The following is a 21383-nucleotide window of genomic DNA, read 5'->3' on the forward strand; positions in this document are numbered from 1 at the left end:
TAAAAGCAGTGTTGGAGGAGGAGGGGATCTGTGCAACAGAGTTCAGTGGGGCAAACCTCGACAAGTGGGAGGTGGAGGTGACACCGAACAGCAAATGCGGGCTGCACAGGGAGCTTAAATGATTGGGCCATAATCTCAAAATGTAGAACTGAAGCTGAAGCTAGGGAGATGATGTGGTGTCCTATTGGGAGAGGATGTGACATAAGGGCCAGGGCTGCCAACTATATAGCTGGGAAACCAGATTCGAGTTTAGGTGCCGGCATAACATCATTGATTCTGAACAAATCACTTAATCTCCCCATGCCTGCAAAAATGAATGTATGCTTGTGTAAAGAAACCGGTGCTAATGTAAAGTGCTCCAATATCTTCGGCTGTTGGCGCTATATAAAACTGCACAAAAACCCCCCAGAAAGAACCATATTGTTACGCTGGTTTACAGTAGTGAACATGAGGAAATACATTGCATTGGTAACCACATTAAAAGGACTACTTTTGCCATGGACACTAAGGGGCAGGCAGACCTTGATGACATCAAGAGTCAGACTGGCTCCTTTGAAGAGAATTCAAGTTAGCTAATAATGGTGCAGGAAATCACTTCATCAGTGAATGCCGAAAAAGAAAGAAAGTGTCCAGACTAGAGAAATTTGAAGTAATAGAGTGTCACTCTATGAAATGAGAAGCAACAAGGTGAGACACAATCAGTTCTATAATTTCGTAAAGGAGAAACGTGACTATGCAATTACAGCAGACGCTCTTTTACTTTAGAAGCACTGACATGCCCAGTGATAACGCATACCTGATTCAAGTGAGGTCTGATATTCCAGCTATAAACACCATTGTTGAATTACCACTTATGTTATAAACAAGCACACACACCTAGTACCCACACATGCAGAATATAAACAGAGACTTTGCATGTGCCAAGTAATAGCAGCCGTGCACACATGCTCCAGTCAGCTATACACTAGCAGGACATTAAAAAGCAGAACACCACCATTCACTAGAATAAAACAGACTTCAATGGAGGTTTAAAGCAGTGACGAGGGAGGGGGTGATTTGTGGACGGGGCAAACACCTGGAGGTGCGAGGGAGTAAGCAGCGACTGGAGGGAGGAGGTGGAGGGGAATGGTAAACCACATCATAGGGAAAAGCAGTGACAGGGAGGGAATGATCAGTGGATGGGCACGACGGCGGGCGGAAGGAGTCAGATCTGGTAAAAGCACGAGCACTGTGTAGAGTGCTGAAAAAAAAAGAAAAAGGCTGGTCCTAAAATGGCTGTAAAGATGGGAGCAGTGGATGTTTACAAGTACTTGGTCCATACTCTGGGAGTTGGCCTAAACACAAGATGAGTCATGATCATGCATGCCAGGGACAAATGGTAACAAAGAATATGAGATAGAGGATGGAGGATGGAGCGAGCAAATGGGAAGCATGTAGGCGGGCTGAAGTCCACAGATTAAACACAACATGTCGCTTTACGCTGAGAGCTAAAAAGATGCTAGAAAATGTTTCACCAAGGCAGTACCCCAAAACAAGGAGAGTGTGCCTCCCAGTCAGTCACCACACACCTGCAGGCAAAAACTGCAATGGGATACAGTGAGGAGGGTAAAAAGGACAGACTTGGATTAAGCAAAAGAGGAGCAAACTATAAACCTAAAGCAAAGCTATGAGCAAGGTCTCCTGATAAAATGGAGCAAAGCTTTCAAAACACAACAATGCAAGATAGCAGAAAGAGCATGGCGCGTGAAATATGACCCGACAGCGAAACTTGCTTATAGATCCTTGGCGAAAGTTTACCATCGTGATATCCTTTCTGAGAAGAAGGCTTATTTCGCGAGAAAAATCGAAGCTGCCTCTAATTCCTGCAAGGAGCTCTTTGCTATTGTGCGGGAGTTTACGACCTCACGCGCTGCGTCGACTCAGACTCCCCCTCCTGAGCCTTGGGTCAGGGCGATCGCGGACTTCTTTACTTCTAAGATCCAATTGATCCAGGACTCTTTCCCTGTGCAGCAGCCTGAGGCGCCCTGTCGGGTGGAGAATGCCGCCGTTACCTTGCCTAGTGCAGGTGCGTCCTTGGCAGTCTTTCCGCCTCTTTCTATGACCGCTTCATTCGATCTGATGGCTGGTCTTAAATCAGGTTCTCCTCGGGATGCCTGCCCCGCCAAGTTTTTGGCAAAAATGGCAGCTATTATTAACCCTTATGTGAACCCCCTGCTGAACTGTTCTTTAGTACAGGGTATGGTTCCCCAGTCTTGGAAGCAGGCGATGATTATCCCCCTGCTCAAAAAGCCTGGTTTGGATGCGGAGGTGCTGGCGAATTACAGGCCTATCTCGCTCCTGCCTGCTTGCGCCAAGATCATTGAAAAGCATGTGCACACGGTGCTTGCCGACTACCTGGAGTCCCATGACCTACTGCACCCCACTCAATCGGGTTTTCGCACCAATCTTAGCACCGAAACAGCTCTCCTGGAAGTCTCGGAGGCGATTAAGGAGGTGCTGGATTCGGGAGGCAGGGCGATGCTGGTGATGTTAGATCTGTCGGCGGCCTTCGACACCGTCCCCAATGAGGGTCTTCTTGCAAGACTCTCAGAGATTGGTCTCAGGGGGACGGTGCTCCAGTGGTTTCGTTCTTTCCTGGCAGGCCGTCGACAAACGGTCTGGGCTTCTGCTTGCTCCGCTGAGATGTCGCCATTGGGTCTCGGAGTTCCCCAGGGCTCAGTATTGAGCCCAACTCTATTTAACATCTTCATGACCCCTCTGGCAGCTCTGGCGGAGTCTTTCGGGGCCCAGATCGTTTCCTACGCCGATGACACCCAGCTCCTCTTCACCTGTGAGAGGGGTGCGGATTTCGATGGAGGTAGGATCCAGGGTTGCCTTGAGGCTGTATTTCAGTGGTTCCAACATAACAGCCTCAAGTGCAACTCGGACAAATCCGAGGTCCTCCAAAGTGTGGTGGCCTGAGAACATGTTTCCACCAGCAAGTTCGTCCCAGGTGGCAAAAAACCTTGGGATTAAGATCGACAACGGCCTCTCACTGCGCTCACAGATAATCGGCCTCACGGGCACCTGCTTTGGCTTGCTCCGGATGCTGCGTAAGTTCCTCCCTTTGTTATCGGAGGAACACAGGAAGATCACAGTGCAGGCGATAATTGGCTCGAGAATTGACTATTCCAACGTTCTCTATCTCGGCCTGCCAGAATATCTGCTCCAACGGTTACAGGTGATCCAGAATTCGGCAGCACGGGCCATCTTTGGACTATCTCGCCATGCTAGAGCCTCGGGCCTCTTGGAGGCACTGCACTGGCTTCCTGTCCGGAAGCGGATAATGTTTAAGACCTTGACTCTGGCACACAAAGCCCTGCACGCCTCCGGAGCGAAATACCTCCAAAAAAGGCTGACCTTTTACCATCCAGCCAGGTCGCTAAGGTCAGAAGCCTTGTTTCTTGCTGTAGTACCCCGTGTTAAGAGGGCACGCATTGGAGGCCGCTCCTTTAGACTGTTGGCGCCCCAGTTGTGGAATAAGCTACCAGTGAACCTGCGCAGCACTTCTAACTTGTTGGCTTTTAGGAAGGGGCTCAAAACCTGGCTTTTTACTTCTTAGTTTCCCGGGCTCTGTTGGTTCCGTTTTCTGGTTTTTTTCTTGTTATGTTATAAGATTGGTGTGCAAATCAAAGCGTCGGGACACTCTTTGAGTAGCTGTACGCTATACAAAATATAGTATAACATAACAACGGATAATTTTGGCCCACCCATAAGTAGGGTCACTGAGCCACATGTCCACCAGAAGCAAGAACGGAGACAAGGCTTAAATCACATGGCTAAAATCAAGCTGTGCCAACACCCAAGAACAATCAATTTCCCAGGGATAATTTCCGAGCCAACCCAAAAGTACCTCTGATAAAGCAACTCAAAGGTGGATTTGGGGGGAGCAAGGGGAATGGGCTTGAGAAACAGCTGGAGTTCTGCACAGGGAGACAACCCAGAGACCGCAGATTGCCTAAGCAGATCACCCCAAGGAGACACCCAAAAAAGATTCCAAATACACATTCATGAACCTCCCAAAATGAGGTGAGGTCCAAAAAGTCAGCAGCAGGGAACAAAACAGTTAAATCCAGCAGTCAGAAATACAGTGCCACCTAGCTCACCAGAGTGGAGCAAATCCAGGTTGACAAGTCCCCATATCCCCAGAGACAGCCCGCGGCCATCAATGAGCAGAGGTGATAGAGTACCTCTAACCCATCCAAACACTATACTCGCCCTACAGAAGGATATAACGTAGAAAATCCTGGGGGATTTGGGCACAATTGCTTGGCATTCATAAGCTAACAGAGAACTATGGATATGGGGAAGACATTAGAAATAGAATTCTTCTTCATTAGGATTTTACCTTTATAAAAAAAAGTCAACAATGGATTTTCCTTTCAATATTCCCCAAAAGATATTTCTCTTGATGGTCTATAAACCACGCCCACAAAGATTTGAGGCATTTGGATGCATCCCGGGTCAAGGAGCCAGAAGTAAGTGGAGGTATGTAAACGTTTGCTGAAAAGAACCTGATTTGGGGGTTAAATCATGCATAGTCACAAATAGAAAACAATAATTAGCAAAGTCAAAACGTAGGGTATTGCCCACTAGTGTTTGGGCTTCGAGAATTAATGTTTTGCCATGGTTTTTGCACAACTTTGTTGTGGGGGAAACTGCTGGACCCTAGTCAAGGAAAAAAAAAAGATAAAAGCAACAAGCATTGGAAATGCAATAGGTCTCGCACCATTAGAGTTAGTGTTTTTAGAATTGTTTATGGGTTTTTTTTGTAAATGTTTAGCATTTTTGTTTCCTGTAGCCAATGCTAAAGAATTACAAATAAAAAAAGCCATAAACATTTCTAAAAGCTCTAACTGAAATGGTCTGAGACCTATTGCACTGTGTGAGGGTGAGGGGTTGAGGGTGAGTGAGGGTGAGGGTGAGGGTGGGTGAGTGAGGGTGAGGGGTTGAGGGTGAGTGAGAGTGAGGGTGAGTGAGGGTGAGTGAGGGTGAGTGGGGGTGGGTGAGGGTGAGTGAGGGTGAGTGGTTGAGGTTGAGGGTGAGGTGTTGAGGGTGAGTGAGGGTGAGGGTGAGTGAGGTGTTGAGGGTGAAGGTTTGAGGGTGAGGGTGAGGGGTTGAGGGTGGGTGAGGGTGAGGGGTTGAGGGTGAGTGAGGGTGAGGGGTTGAGGGTGAGTGAGGGTGAGGGGGAGTAGTTGAGGCTGAGTGAGGGTGAGTGAGAGTGAGGGTGAGTGAGGGGTTGAGGGTGAAGGTTTGAGGGTGAGGGTGAGGGGTTGAGGGTGGGTGAGGGTGAGGGGTTGAGGGTGAGTGAGGGTGAGGGGTTGAGGGTGAGTGAGGGAAGCTTGCACTTTGCCACCAATGCATTGCCGGTTCTTTGCGTGAGGGGATACTTATACCAGTATCGTCAGTGTGGTAAAACATATATGTGCGAGGGAAGCTTGCACTTTGCCACCAGTGCTGTATCTGTTCTTTGTGTGAGGGTATACTTGTGCCAGTGTGGGCACTGTGGAAACATATTTATGTGCGAGCGAAGCTTGCACTCCTGTCACCAGTGCTGTGTCTGTTCTTTGTATGAGGGTATATTTGTACCAGTATCGTCAGTGTGGTAAAACATATATGTGCGAGGGAAGCTTACACTTTGCCACCAGTGCTGTATCTGTTCTTTGTGTGAGGGTATACTTGTGCCAGTGTGGTCACTGTGGTAAAATATTTATGTGCGAGCGAAGCTTGCACTCCTCCCACCAGTAGTGTCTGTTCTTTGTATGAGGGTATGCTTGTACCAATGTGGTAAGCCATCTATGTGTGTGGAAAACTGGCGCTCCTGCCACCAGTGCTGTGTCTGTTCTTTGTGCGAAGGTACTTGAAACTACTGTCATTCTTGTTAATGTTCGCTGTGCTATGGAAGTCTGCACTCATTCCAGTTCTCTGTCTGTTTTGTGTGAGAGAATATGTGTGTCGCTGCTGTCAGCACTGTAACTGATTAGTGTGTGAAAAAAACGTGCACTTTTCATACCAGTGCTGTATCTGTTCCTTGCGTGATGGTACTTGCACAAGAGGGGACATGGTTGTAAACTGTCTCTGTGTGAGGAAAACGTGCACTCCTGCCACCAGTGCTGTTTCTGTTCGTTGTGTGAGGGTACTTGAAACACTGCTGTATTTCTTGTGAATGTTCACAGTGCAATAAAAGTGTGCACTCCTTCCATATCTGTTTTGTGTGAGAGGATATGTGTACCACGGTTGTCAGCACTGTAACTGAGTTGTGTGTGAAGGAAGCTTGCACTTTCCCTACCAGTGCTGTATCTGTTCTTTGAGTACGTCTCCTGCCACCAGAGGTGTCTGCTCTTCGTACTGAGGGTTTTGAGATGCTATCAGTATTGTAAATGATCCCTATGAGGTGCACGTTTTCCCTCAGTCGATAGTGCTGTCAGTATTGTAACTGATCTGTGAGGGATGTTTGTGATCGCTTTTGCACACGCTGCCTTAGCGAAGGTAAATAAAACAATTGTTCACTTTTCAAAAGCTAAAACTATTGGCTCTGTCTGCGTGTGCATTACATACAATAGCCTTTTAAATTGCTTTAATGGCGTTGCTCAAATTGCCTGGGTGCGAAGTGCAGAAACCCAGGAATTCGAGAAGTGCGTCATACATGACATGGAGCCACTAGGGACATATGCAGATATAGGATATGGTTCTAACATTGGAAGCGGGTGCTGTTTTGTGCTTGTATAAATGTTGACCCGGTTCAGCTCTTCGCATCACGTTACAGAACTGGAACACAGAAAGAGCCGAGTCCGAGTTACTGAATATAAAAATAAAGAAACAGGCCGTGGCAATGTGTTTTTCAAGCCCTGGTGCCGGGACAAGCCCAGGCGTGTCCGTGGGTGCGAAGTCTTGTGACGTCTTCAGCGCGGGAATCCCCGAGCGGGGAAGAATGAATGACAGATAAGGAATGCCCGGGGAGATCCAAAACAAACAGGCCCCGTGTACCTTGCATAGCGGACAAAAAATAGCATTTTCGGGATTCTTTCTATTCAAGTTGCAGACAGACGGTCGGTGTTTATGCAGCCAACACCGGGGCAGCCTGGGGGCTGGGAGAGGCAGTAGCTATGGAGGCCCAAAAGAAAGCCGTGGAGTGGAGAGCGGGCGGGCAGAGAGAGTGAGGGGGCGGAGCGGGGGTGTGGGAGGAGTGCGGGAACAGACGGGAGGGGAGGAGAGTAGGAGGAGGAGTAGGGGAGGCACGGCCTAGCGGCCGTGCAATCAAGAAGTGAGGGGGCGGGAGAGTAGGCAAGGCAGGCGGCTGGGGCCATGTGCACGCGCTTTTAAGCTCAATGCGCATGCGCATTGAGCTTAAAAGTCACGGGCACTGCAAGGAATCGCCACGATTCCTTGCAAGTTGGATAAAGAGTCGATGAGCCCCCATAGTCTCGCTTGCTCGATGCGCATGCGCATCGACAGGCGAGACCTAAAAACATGTTTTTGATCTCCAAAAGCAGGTTTCCATAGTAGTCATTTGCTCGTAAGGGAACTACTTTATATTTGGATGAATCCTGGTGCAAGGGCAGATTGCAAACTGTATTGCTGGGCGAGTTTCAAACCGCCAGAAATATGTATGTGTAAATATATTGTTTGGGCTCAGAAAACGCATAATGCCTCAGTAGTCCCTGGCACTACTTCGCATCTCCTTCACTTTTACATCCACCCAAATCACAACGCAGCCACCCACCTGAAAGCGCTGAATTTTACTTTACTTTCGCCTTGTCAATATTTTAACTGTGTATCTCTTTCATATTTGTAAAAAATCACAGTTGCAACTGATGCACATGACCTGTGTACTCTCCAGAGAGGCCAAGGACTGGATGACCATATATTCTGAACGCCTTTTTGACCCACTGACAAGCAGCAGCATAACCAGTATGTAAGCCTTAGTGCTAGGAAGGAAATGGGCCGCTGTGCCACAAGGTAGGAAAGCACAATTGGAAAGTAAAAAACATGATTCTTTTCAGTGGATAGGTTGTAAGTGGTCCTGTCTAATGCGAGATGCCTTGATCCAATCCTGTATATTTACCCAAAACTACAAGTCTCAGAATGCAAAATGGTGCTTGCTTATTAAAAGCCAGGAGCGGCTGAAAGTAAGTGCCCCATAGGACCTGTTTTCACTTTTTTTCAAACAATTTTTATTGCTTTGCATTACAACATACATGAGCAAGTTATAAGCGTGTGGATCTGTGCTGCAAAATCAGGTTATGCAATCCCAGGATGGCTTCCGTTGCTGTATGACAACATGTTTAATCCAGCGGAAGCACTTGGTCCTAGGTTATAAACAAGTAAATAAACTGTAACAACAGTTAGGTCGTAACCGTCGTATTTTTAAGCTCCAGTAGTTGAAAAAAACCAACTGTATTTGTTTGTCATCCCTGTTTCCGCTTAGTATGTAAATTGTAAGCATTTTTCGGGCAACAAAATGGCTCTATGTCACTTGGACCTCTTTCTGTTGTTGAACTTTGTATTTGCCATATTTATCAGGAGTGTTGGTCCAACCGGCTCAATTAAAATAAACCACAACTACAACTCCCAGAATGCACTGCTATGTAAAAACAAAGTCCAGGAAAGAACGGTGTTTTTTTTCCCTGTGATATGGAGTCATCTGGTTACCCTACCTGATGCAAACTGAAGCGCCTCTGTGTTCTTTCTGTAAGTTATGGTGTACATGCTTGGATCGGATGCAGGGTTTCTGATTGAAAGCCTGGGGCAAAGAATCCCCCACACATGTACGAGCTATGGAATGACCTCAAAGAGTATCAACGGTGCTCATTAGGGTGAACTTCAGGCTTTCGTGCCTGTTCAGAATCCCTGTGGGCTCTGGCTGCTGGCCCTGCACCTTTGCTGGGGGGGACGAGTTAGGGGGCCCGTGACAATCAGCTATTAACAGTGCAACTGGTAACGAGTGCAGTTAATACAAACTTACGGGCTACAGATGTAGGGGCCAGTAGAGTACTGCTTGAAACCTATAGCAACAGAACACTTCCTAAAACGTACAAGTGCACGTGTGCACAGGCGACAAAGCACTCCTTGGAGCTAAGCACACAGAAGGCAAAATACTTTATGAAATAAAAAAAAATCAACACATACAGTCACCCAAACAGTGCATAATTTCTAAATGTTGAATATGTGCACACAACAAAACATGGCACTTATTTTACAGGTCACGAAATACTGCAGCCAGCAAAAGAGTTTAAAACGCTGCATGTAACTTTTAGTCCGCCGATCACTGCGCGAAGCTCGAGGTTGCACGCGCCTGCAAAGTGTCAACAAAACTCGGATTGACGCCCCACGACGCAATCACAACAGCACTCTGTGAACTTACCCAGGGGATGCGACTTCAAACTCGCGTTCACCGCTGCGCCTCCGGGCTCGGACCCTGATCCTGATCCGGGGCAGGGCAGGTCAGACCCTACCCTGGCTCGGGGGCTTCTCTTGCGTCCTGGGGCTGCAGTGTGTGCTCCTCGAGTCACGACTGCTGGACAAGGAACAAGAATGCTGCAAGGCGTCTCCTGGTAGGAAGGAGGGAGTGTCCTTCAGAGGTGTGGGTGTCTGCTCAAAACACAGGGTAAAAGGACTGGAGGTCGGAGGCAAAGGAGCAGGGGCGTCACCGCCTGTTGAATGAGGACAGGGGTCATTGGGTGAAGGGTGGGGGCTGAGGGCGCCCTTCGTCCTCGCCCCCCCCCCCACTCCCCACTAACGACCTGCAGAGTTCTGGAATGCATGCTCAGCTGAGTGTATAGGAATGCAGCCCCTGCCCTTCGGCAAATGCAGAGCACACTCAACGCGCCCCTACCACGCGATCCTACCAAGAGACAGCCATGCCGCCTTTGACCGTAAGGGTTACCCCCCGCAGAGTAAACTCTCAGGAAATCATCCTTTAACAAACTAGAGCTGACAGACGCACATCCCAGCACTCGTACCTACGGCGGTTCGACTCCCGTCCATCAGAACTCAGTCACTCACACCACACCACCCCAGACACTCAGCCCCCCAGCAACCTATCGACCCTGCCAAACCAGAGCTAATTTGAGCGAGTTCCACCAACCCAGATCTGACACTCAGGACTTCTACCCACAAAGATGTTAGCGATTCGGTGCCCTCAAAAAATCTGACCACATATCAGAGACTCAGTACTCCACCCCAACCAACCCAGATCTCAGGACTCCCCATTAACCAAGGTATCAGAAACTCCTATCCAAGATATCAAGGCCTCGCACCCCAACAAGTTATCTAAGATTTAGGTCCCCCTCCCCAAGTAACCAGATATGAGAGACTCAGCCCCCCACAAACTCAGCCGTATGTGAAGTCAACTCAGGAATCCAGCTCTCAAGGAGCCAATGTGCACCAAGCCAGATCTCAGGGACCCAACTCCTCCAACCGAGATGTGAGAGACATTGTAGTATCGCCAACCCCGAAAGAAGACACACAGGACTGCTCACTAACCAACATATCAGAGACTCACACCCCACCAATCAAAAAACCTAAGACGCGAGCCCCACCAACCAAGATATTAGAGACTTCACCGGTACCAACCAAGTTAGGGACTCTCAGACCCCACCAACCAAGGCACCGGAGACCCAGACCCCACCAAACCACATTGCAGTAACTCAATACAAGCAACCCAGACACCAGCAAATCACACCACACCAAACCATGAATCAGAGATCTAGCCCCACGCCCCCACCTACCTAGACTGCAGGGACTCGACCCTCTTACAGATCGACAGACCTCCACCCTGAGCGATAGCTATCATTACTGCAGCAGGTGCTGTTCCACCAAGTGAATGGGGTTGAGTGTGCTGCATCCTAATTATAACTATTTATTTACTACTCATCCACGGAGAAATGAGAACATTTTCTTGCTTGCCTTAGGGCCCTTGCTACACTACGGAGCTCAACCTTGCAAATCTAGTTCTCAATGAGTCCGCTCAGGTACATCGAGATCTAAGGGTCATGCCCCCATTCTTGAGGTGTGGGGACTCAAGCCAAGCTAAATCTACAGCTCCTTGGGTATCCTTACCTCTAGGAATTCAGCCTCCACCATCTCGGACAGTTGGCCTTTACCAATCCAGATGAACAGTCATTCGACCAGTGCAACTCCTAACTGTGGGACACAGCAGGCACTGTTACAGACCTCCACGCACTGGATCCTGGCAGTCTGTGTATGTGGGAACCCAACCCATATAACTGTGAACGCAACATCCACAGGGCCAGCTCTCAGGGCGCTGAGACCTCATGCGGCTAGACCTGCAGGAGTCCTACCCTGCTAAGTCAGGGTTCGGGGTGCATGCAGCTGACATTTTGGTTTGTACATTCCCAGTGATCAGGGAAGGATCAGTAGCAACCAATGGTGATCTGCTGGCATCCACAGATTCCACCCACACTTCAAGCACCGCCGTCCGAACTAGGAAAATGGATCCGGACCAGATGTATCAAAGGGTTTTACCCATTCTGTGTCTATGGAAAAATGTGTTCGTAAATAAGGACCCCGGGATACTACAAGCTCCCTTCTTCTCTCCACACTCAAAGTTCAGCCCTGTGGGCAGGGCCGGCGCTAGGCATTGGCAGTGTGGGCAGCTGCCCAGGGCCTCGCGCTCAGCTCAGGCACATGGGGGCCACTTTCTGTGTGAAAGGTCACACTTTCCTAGTCGGCCCACCTGCTCTTTCAGGGCCCCCTTCCCAAAGCAATCACTCTGCTAATGTGTTTTCAAGTGAGGTGTCTCGACTTCGACTTCCCTGCTCACGGCGTGAGGTCATTCATAGAGGTGCAGTGGTGGGGGGTGGGAAAGACAGGGTATAGGAGGTGACAGCAGCAAGGCCAACAATTATGCCTCCTCACAGGCTAAAGGATGGGGCAGCACCTCTGTTAAAAACCTGTCTGCCCTTTGTGTATTCCGTTTACCCGGCAACAGAAGGCTCTTTTGTTTTACGGAATAGCTGGACATTAACAAGTTAGGAGAGGTGGCTGAGGGGAGGAGGGGCATCCAGATCAGACTGGCAGGGCATACGAGGGCAGTGTTTAGCAAAGTGTCTTGCTAATACTTTGAGGCACAGGGGAGGTGTTTTCCATCCCATGGGCCTCAGCACTAGATCAGGCTACAAGGTCATCTGTGGGGGCCCCTTTCACTGGGACTTGCGAAGCCCAGGGCAGGTAGGCCTCACAGCATTCAATTAGGCGGCCAGGTCCTGGTGTGGGGCCCCCTTTGCAGGACCTTGTATCCATTATGTAGTGCTGGGAGGCCCAGGGCAGGAGGGCCCTGTCCTTGGCCTCGCAGCGCTAAACTGTGAGATCACTACATTTTATTCCGCAGAGGGACTAGTATGTTAGCTTCCCAGAGCATGCCACCAGTGCTAAAATTTGAGGGCTAAAGAGGTAATGCAGCTAAGTGCAAAAAAACCTGATAACCACCCAATTCCCCAGCAGGGAGCTCTGTGGCCCCTCTTTTCATGATTGTATCAGATTAACTGCTCCATGACACACTTTGAGTTCCCCGGCCCACTTATGTCCCAGGGGCTGTGAATTAGTAATTTCTTGTCCATATAATCACTTGCGGGAGATTTCATGATACAGTTTTGACAGCCCATGGCGAGTGCTGCTCCTGAGTCTTGTTTAACAGGGCAGTGAGGGTGCGGTGCTGGGGTAGACAGAAAGGATCTGCTGTAGCTTAGACAAGGTTTCTCGTTGTGGAAGAGTGCGACACGCTGTCAGACAACATCCACGAAACCTCGCTACCTGCCTTTTCAAATGTTGAAATAGCAAGCATCTTCCTTGATATGATGAGTGACCAAGCACTGATTGAGTCAACTTAATCAGTGCCCGTCCATTGCTCCGGACATCATTGAGGTACTGTTCTGTTCTGTTTAACTTTTAGCGCCCTGCAAGTAGAAGGCATGCGACTGGCATAAACATGCCCAGCAGGACAAATAATTGCAAAGATTTATTTTCTATAGTCAAGTTTCTTTTTTTTTGCCAAGTCTTCTTTTCTTAATTTGCACTCATGCTTTCATTTGTATTTACTTGTGGACACTGTTCTCAAAATATAAGGATTATTTTATTGCAAAGCACAACATTGTTTCTTTCTTATGTGTATTTTCTGAAATTATGCTTTGACACGTAATTGTGCAGTACACCCCAATCCGCCCCACTCCAATCCACCCCACCCCACTTCACCTCACCCCACACCAATCCACTCCACTTAATACAATCCACACCAAACCAATCCACCCCCCTCCACCACATTCAAATCCTCCCACCCCAATCTGCCCACTCCAATTTACCCCACTTCAATCCAGAACAATCTGCCCCACTCCAATTTACCCCACCCCAATCCAAAACAATCTGCCCCACTCCAATCAAAAACAATCTGTACAACTCCAATCCAAAACAATCTGCCCCACTCCAATTTACCCCACTCCGATCCAAAACAATCTGCCCCACTCCAATCCAAAACAATCTGCCCCACTCCAATTTACCCTACTCCAATCCAAAACACTCTGCCCCACTCCAATTTACCCCATTCCAATCCAACACAATCTGTCCCACTCCAATTTTTAACCCACTCCAATACAACACAATCTGCCCCACTCCAATTTAACCCACTCCAATACAACAGAATCGGCCCCACTCCAATTTACCCCACTCCAATCCAAAACAATCTGCCCCACTTCAATTTACCCCACTCCAATCCACAACAATCTGCCCCACTTCAATTTATCCTGCTACAATCCAAAACAATCTGCCCCTCTCCAATTTACCCCGCTCCAATCCGCAATAATCTGCCGCACTCCAATCCACAACAATCTGCCCCACTCCAATCCACAACAATCTGCCCGACTCCAATCCAAAACAATCTGCCCCACTCCAATTTACCCTACTCCAATCCACAACAATCTGTCCCTCTCCAATTTACCCCACTCCAATCCACAACAATCTGCACCACTCCAATCCACTTCTATCCAATCTGCCACACTCCAATTCACCACACTCCAATCCGCCCCACCTCACTACATTCCACCCCACTCCAGTTCAGTCCACCCCACTTCTGTGCACAACACTCCACGCCAATCCACCCCACACCATTTAAATCCACCCCTCTTCAGTCCACCCCATCCAACTCCTGTTCACTCCACCCCACCCCACCCCCATTTTAATCCGCCCCACTCCAATCCACCCCAATCAGTCCACCCCACTGCAGTCCAATCCACCCCAATCTGCTCCTATCCACCTCACTCTACCCCAATCTAATCGACCCCACCCCAGTTCAACCCACCCCACAAAATCCAATCACTCCAGCCCACCACATTCCAATTCACCCCAATCCAGTCCAATCCACCCCACTTCACCAGTCCAATCCACCTCCTCCCGTACAGTCCAATCCGCTCCCTCCGGACCACTCAAATTCACCGCACTCCAAACCACTCTACTCTAATCCAATCCACCCAAGCCATTCCACCCTACCTCAAACCAATCTAATACACACTACTCCAATTCACCTCAATCCAATTCAACTCACCCCATTTCAATCCACCTCTCTGCAATCCAATCAAGTCCATCCACTTCAATCAACTTCACTCCACTCAATCAAACTCACTCCACTCAATCAAACTCACTCTACAGTCCAATCCACCCCTATCTTCCCCATTCCACCCGATTCCAACCCAACCCACTCCACTCTACGGCACTCCACTCTATCGTACTACACTATACGACACTGCACTCTTCCACTAAACTCTACTCCCCTCTACTCAACTGTATGACACTGTACTCCCCCCTACTCCACACTGCAACACTATACTCCAACAAATCCAGTCTATGACACTTTACTCACACCACTCCACTCAAGGGCACTCTATGCCACTAACTTTTAACCATGCTGAACAGCAGCCACCCTAGTGTACAACATGCCAAATACACATTGCCAAAGCCAATTGCTCTCATAGGTGAGAGCTATTGGCTTTGCCAGTGCTTGTTAATGGCGATGTTATTCTGAGCCTTTGCCTGTCATTTGAATTACCACTACCATATAAAAGTGTTTCATTCCACTTTTTCTAAGAAGTTGCTATTATACTATATAATGACGCTCAGATAATGGACCCTGGAAGGATGATTGTGCATCACATAGATTCAAACTACTGATCTGTAGTTATACAGCCAGGGTGCAACTCACTCAACTATTCTGCTACCATCTGTGAAGAAACAGAGGCCTTTGCTTGCCTCCTCGCCAGGCTTTCTTGGTCAACAGATTTACTATCCAATCCAATTACTCAATTATTAGCGACCACACACAAGGATCCAGGCCTTTCACTTATTTAGCCTTGTTTGTTGCATGTACAGAGCACAAACACACTTTACGGAGTGGGGGAGAGGGAATGAAAAAAAAAACCACTTACCTGTCTGCCGCTCGCCATCACCGCCGCCTCCTCTCGGTCTACTTCCCCGCTTCCAGGGCAGGAAGCAGGATGCATCCCGCTCCCAGTCTCCTGATGGCCAATCCCAAAGCTACAATGCAGCGTTGTGATTGGTCTGAGCACCATGGATCGGCGCTCAGACAGATAATGGGAGTCTGGGCATGTTCTCCATGCAGGCTGTAATGCAGCCTGCAAAGAGAACTTGCAAAGTGTGCATTAATGTGAGGCCGGCCCCAATGGCCTGCCAAACGTTCATGTACACGTTAGGGAGTGCAAAGCACTCCTCCAGTCCCCTGCTTTGTCAGCTGAGCAGCCACGCCCGTCCCTCCCGCAAAGCTGCAGCAATAATGAAAAAATTAAATAATAACTTAGCTATTATAATTTTATTTTTCCTTAAGTGACACTGCTTAAAAGCAATGGGGCGACCCTCCTCCGCCACTGAATGTCGGTTTTTTATGATGTCACTTCTTGTGATGTCACATGCAAATTAGAGGGGCCTCGCATCTTCCATCTCGCCCAGGGCCCCACAATTCCTAGGACCGGCCCTGCCTGTGGGGATCTATGCCTGTTATGCTCGTGTGTGTGGGGGGGGGGGGGGGGGGGGAGAAGGGGTAGAGCTCTGGCAATCTCCTCCACAAACCAAACACAGATTTAAGGGTATTCAGGAGTTTTGTCCACTATGGATTCGAAGTGCGTAAGGGGGTTAGAGTCCCTAGTTCACGTTCTTGAGTACGAAGCCCAGGCAAAAAGCGTACTTCTGAGGTAGGGGGCAGAGAAAACTCATTTCCCCGCCATTTCAGTCCAGCTGCTGCCGAGTATCGGAGTCTGCTCAGGCCCGGTGTACCTCGTGATGAGGCGGCACAAAGAGTGAAAAGAGGAACCTGGGTTTCCCCTTCCCAGGGCTGCGGTCAAAACAAATGTAGAAAAAACACTGCCAAGTTCCGCCTGGTTCAAGCCTGGTGCCACGCACATTACGGGCAAAGATGTAAACCCCAGAGGCAGCTTTTCAGAGAGATGGGGGGTTGTCAACAAATAATGACACATTGTGATCGTTTATGAATACATAACTTTAGAGATGCTCTATTGGTGATGTCACATTCCTAAAGGTGAAAGGCAACGTCCCTTCAGGGTAGCAATTAAATCAGTTCGGTGCTTTACACGCCTATGTTTTGCTAAACACAGTTGAGTGTCAGTATTGAGGGGCTGGCGCGCTTTTCAAGTGTGTGAAACAATGACAACAGTGCAGGGTGGGACGGTACGTGCAGCCTGGGCGGGGACTGTCACGGGGTGCATAATAAAAGCAACTCACTCAGGCAGGCTCAGCGTGCCCTTTTAAATTCCCAGGGCGGCCCCCAGCCAAGGGCTGGGCTGCAGGTGGAATGTGTGAGAGCGAGGTGAAGTACATCAACATTACCATATGCAGTGAATGGACTTCAGGAAAAACACGCTAGGCAACTATTCCAGTCAGGCGGAGCCCCTCCCTGCTCCTGAACTGCAGAACCAACAGAGTACAGGTGCACTTTGGGGTTGCTGTGCCTGTGACGTTGACACGTAGCCCACATAGCATCCCTCAGCAGACCGCTCACCATTTTAAAGCGGGTATTGAGACCGCTCACCATTTTAAAACGGGTATTCAGAAAGTTACTCTTATCAATCGCGAAATAAAATATTTGACACTAACAAGTTAGTTCCACAAATCACACGGTAACCGAGATGACCCGAGCACGTGTGAGAAGTTTGCATTCTGGTACTTGTAGTCGTACATTTACATGCATACCAACATTTGAGGACAGGGACGTGGGAGATTAAAAAAAAATAATCGAGAGAATGAAAATTTCCCATTGACTTCTATTGTAGAAAATGCAATTTCAGGCGGGGGACAGCTAAAATAAAGCCATTTTTGGCTCGAAAAATCGGTAGTCTCCCGCCTGATTGAATCGGGTCTATTGGCATGTATGCATTTAAAATGGGGCTAGCAGACCTCGGTAGGAATGTGGATCGTATGTTTTCCTCTGTACCACTTTCAAGTGCTTTTGAAAACTTTGCAGCATTTATACACTCTGCAGTGTTTGAAAAAAAGCCAGATAAAGGCAGGATTTCCCATGAACTGCGACAAACACCCACTTTTAGTGTCAAATCTCCTGGGGGGGGGGGGGGGAACCTTCAAGTTCTCATGCAAATACAGATGGACGCAGCTGGTAAAGTCGTCACGACAAGGGTGGACATTAAAAGTATGGGTATGATAAGGAAACTAGGCTAGTTGAATTCTAGTCTGCCAATAGTATCCCTGCTTGCTATAGTGGCACAGACGAGAGCAAAAAGCACAAAGTCATGGAATGAGCCCAGAGATAGCGCCAGCGACTGCGACTAATCAACCCTCCCGTCCATCTTTTTTGTGCTGCCGCGGTGCCTGTGGTGCTTGCTAACACAGTAACCATGAAATGTCACAATACAAACAAGTTCCTGGCACACTGGCAGAGATTTATTGGGATGGGAAATCGGTGATTTTGCTTTTTAGGTAACAGATCAATTTGCTAACATCTTCTCCTTCATGATGGGAGCTTTCAAACGAGTAACCCACGTGATTAGTAACGCACCACAGAAGTGGGACTCACCGTCAGGGAATAGGAAACCCTGGGGCATATTCTCAAAGACTCATCCCCAAGTTAGCAGCACTTGATCAGCCAAAGTTGCGATATATTTATAGTCCCATTCACATGCTGGTGCTAACAGCTGATATCACCAGTCCATCCGCGATAGCAGCAGCAAAATATATTACCACAGATGACACCGGCAACTAACGCTAACAATATGCAGAGTAGGCATTCCTGTGCAAAAAGCCACGACACCACCACTCCAGCACATTCTCAACGACCAGCCAGATCGGCGAAAAGATCCCAAATCATGCGATAAGGAGCGTTAGCAGCAGGAATTTAACACCTGCTCTTACCTGGTGTAAAGTCGGATGACAACCTGCACCAGAAAAGGGAGCCCAGCCCAGGGCCACACCTGAAGAACAACAGCTGCCATCGAGGTACTGATCATGCAGCCTGGAGCCCTAAGAGGGCAACAACACCCACCGCCACCACCCACAGGCACGCCACCCCCCCAAGACCACCGCTGCCAGCCCCCGGACTACCACAGAGGCAGCGTAGACCAACAACAGAGGATGTCATTGCCCACTACAGGCCCAAAAGGACAACCATCCTCCGCATCCTGGACATCATTGCCCACCGACTGACGGTATCAACACAGCGGACAACCAACATCCCACTTCAGGCAAAGCTGCTGGCTGTGCTGCATCTGTTGGCCTCTGGTACCCTCCAACCAACAACTGCCAGAGTCGAAAAAGTCTTACTGCCAGACTATCAGATTTGCTCACACCTGTTGTAGATGCCATCATCTGCTTAATACCCTACTCAGCTCTTCAGGTGCCACTAACTCAGTGCACCTCAACTCATGGAGCATTTCTGATTGAGTTTTGTGCTGTGGACAGCTCATGCAGCAATGTCACCTCAGGCCGTGTGGAAGACCTAGGACGATGATGAGGAAGATGATGCAGGTGTAACACACCCCACTGCAGCTGCAGTAGGAATATCCAGATGGGACACAATCCTAGACAATTTATTCACATGAGCATGCTCAGCTCGGGTGCCCCAATCTCAGTGCACTGCAACTCACAAACACTTCTGTTTGCATATTGTGTGACCTCTGTACTTGCTCCGGCTAACCCCATGATGCTTCGCAGTTGTTACTGTATTGCTAGTGTTTTCTGTTTCTGCTTTAATAGTGATCACTGTTCAACCTGTTACCAGCACCAACCACTCCGTGAGGGCTGGCTTACACTCACCCCACACACATCCAGTACAGGTGTCACTGTACATGTGACCCTGGCAATAAAGGTGCCGGGTGCATGTGCCCGTAGCCAGTTCCATAAACTATCTGAGTGTGGTCATGATGTATGCATGAGGGCCCTTCAACATTACATTGTGCTGTGTACAGCGGACGCAACCATGTCACCGCAGGCAGCGGGTAAGACCTTGGACATGTAGCTTTGTTGTCCCCCACTCAATACGTAAGAGGAGTGGACTGGGCCAGCGTACACAAGTCCAGCGTGTGGGTGTGAATGATTATCCCAAGGCTCTGGGCATGGTTCAGTACTGGAAATTAGCAAATGCATGTGTCTCTGTCACAGTGTAGGTCTCCATTGGGGAGTGCAAGTGGTCCCTGATGGAAATTAAACACCCACGTATGTGATCTAGTTTGGCTTTCATGAGGTCGAACTCCGCCCGCACCTGTTTGGCCACCTCCTACTGGCAGTCTCACACCTGGCTTTGGAATGCGATGTGTACTTCAGTGAGGTGCAGGGAGCCAGCCGTGGTGACGGGTGCTTCTTTCTGTGTGGTCTGTGCAGGGCGTGGGGTCTCCTCGATGCAGCTGGGCTGCCCTGCTCCTGGAGGTGGTTGCCTAAGATGTCCATGAGCTGTTTTAGGGTGTTGGTGTCGAAGGTCTGCTGTTCTGGAGGTATTGTATGTCCCTCTGCAATGTGAAGGGGAGATGCATTTTGACATTGTGTTGACATGTATGTTGGTGCATTTTTCAAGTTTACATACAGACTGTATGGCAATGAACATTGTGACTGTTTGGGAGTAGCTAACTATTTGATGCGGGACAGTGGACATTTGGACCACATGACGGATGTGAGGTTGTATACCTACATTTTCATCTCACAGTATCCTGCTATGTCAGATGTGATTGGCCAGTTTCTACGGACAAGCGGACCCTGTTCTATTCTCTGTTCTGCAGTGTAAGTGTTGCACTTTGTCGTCAATGTGGATGTGCTGTTATTGCTATGTGTGTGTGCTGCATTGTGGTAGAGTCACCCCTGCAGTTATGATTTTGCTGCCCCTCATCACTTTGAGGTGGTGTGCCTTTGACTATTGTTCTTTTACGGTGCTGAGATGTTGGCGACTTGGGTCATATGTGCTCTTGCACGGTTATTGTACTCTTGTGCATTGTATGTCTGCAGATGTATTGTTGATGTCAGGGGTTGTTTGTGCACGTGGATGTGTCAGAGTGTGACCATCGCCTTTCTGGATGTGGTCCACACTCAGCCACCTTAGTGCCCTGCCGTGCACAATTTCATGATGATTTTACTGCAGCCATGCTGATCGTCATGTAGTGTCACTTGCATTGTCAGTGTGGCTCATAAATACGCATCTTTGCTGGGTTTCAAACGTGTGCATGTGTTGGTTGTGGGATTGTTGATGTGTGGGGTGGGACCCCTTTGGGCACATGGCGGACAGGGCCTACTTGGTGTTTGTAGTGTGCCACGGGGATCAGGGCCATGATCCTGGGTTATTGTGGGTGTGCAGTGTGCTACACATCATTGTGCATTTGTGCCATTGTGCCCATCTTCCCCGTCCCCCATGTCCCTGGCCGTTACTCACCCTGTTGATGTGGTGTCAGGTCCTATCAAGCTGTGTCCGGACTCCCAACTCCTTGCACCTTTTCCACACTGAAGTCTGTGGCCACCTATTCTTCCAGCTCCTCCTGTGGCGCAGGACTCCCACCTCCAGTCGCCGTTGCTGCCTTCCTGTTGGCAGTGGGTTTCTGCTTGGTATGGCTTTTCACATCATGCCAGTGCCTCTTGACCTCCTCCATTGACCTCCTCGACACTCTGACTGCATTCACGTTGTTCACAATGGAATGTCATATTTCAGTTTGTGTTGTCAATGACACAGTGGAGGTGATGAACAGTTGTTGGAGGTGTTTTGTCACCTCCGTGACGCTGATCCGGTTTTCCTGCAGACAGAACCCCGTCTTCCTCTTCCTCTTCTCCTTGGCCTTCTCCGACCCGAGGTTCCACTTTTGGGGTTCACGTTGACCTCTGCA

The 21383-nt window shown here is 48.9% G+C and overlaps 1 protein-coding gene across 1 annotated transcript in view; it reads right to left on the reverse strand.

Moving 5' to 3' along the window:
- ATP10B (ATPase phospholipid transporting 10B (putative)) overlaps window positions 1-9565 on the reverse strand; it is a 546723-nt gene extending 537158 nt beyond the window's left edge. Inside the window, exon 1 of the mRNA XM_086931395.1 lies at window positions 9404-9565. The gene's annotated coding sequence lies outside the window, so the exon portion shown is untranslated. The remainder of the gene's footprint in view (window positions 1-9403) is intronic.
- Between the last annotated feature and the right edge of the window lie 11818 nt (window positions 9566-21383).

This window comes from Lissotriton vulgaris, chromosome 7 (genome assembly GCF_964263255.1).
Source record: "Lissotriton vulgaris chromosome 7, aLisVul1.2, whole genome shotgun sequence".
NCBI lineage: Eukaryota > Metazoa > Chordata > Amphibia > Caudata > Salamandridae > Lissotriton > Lissotriton vulgaris.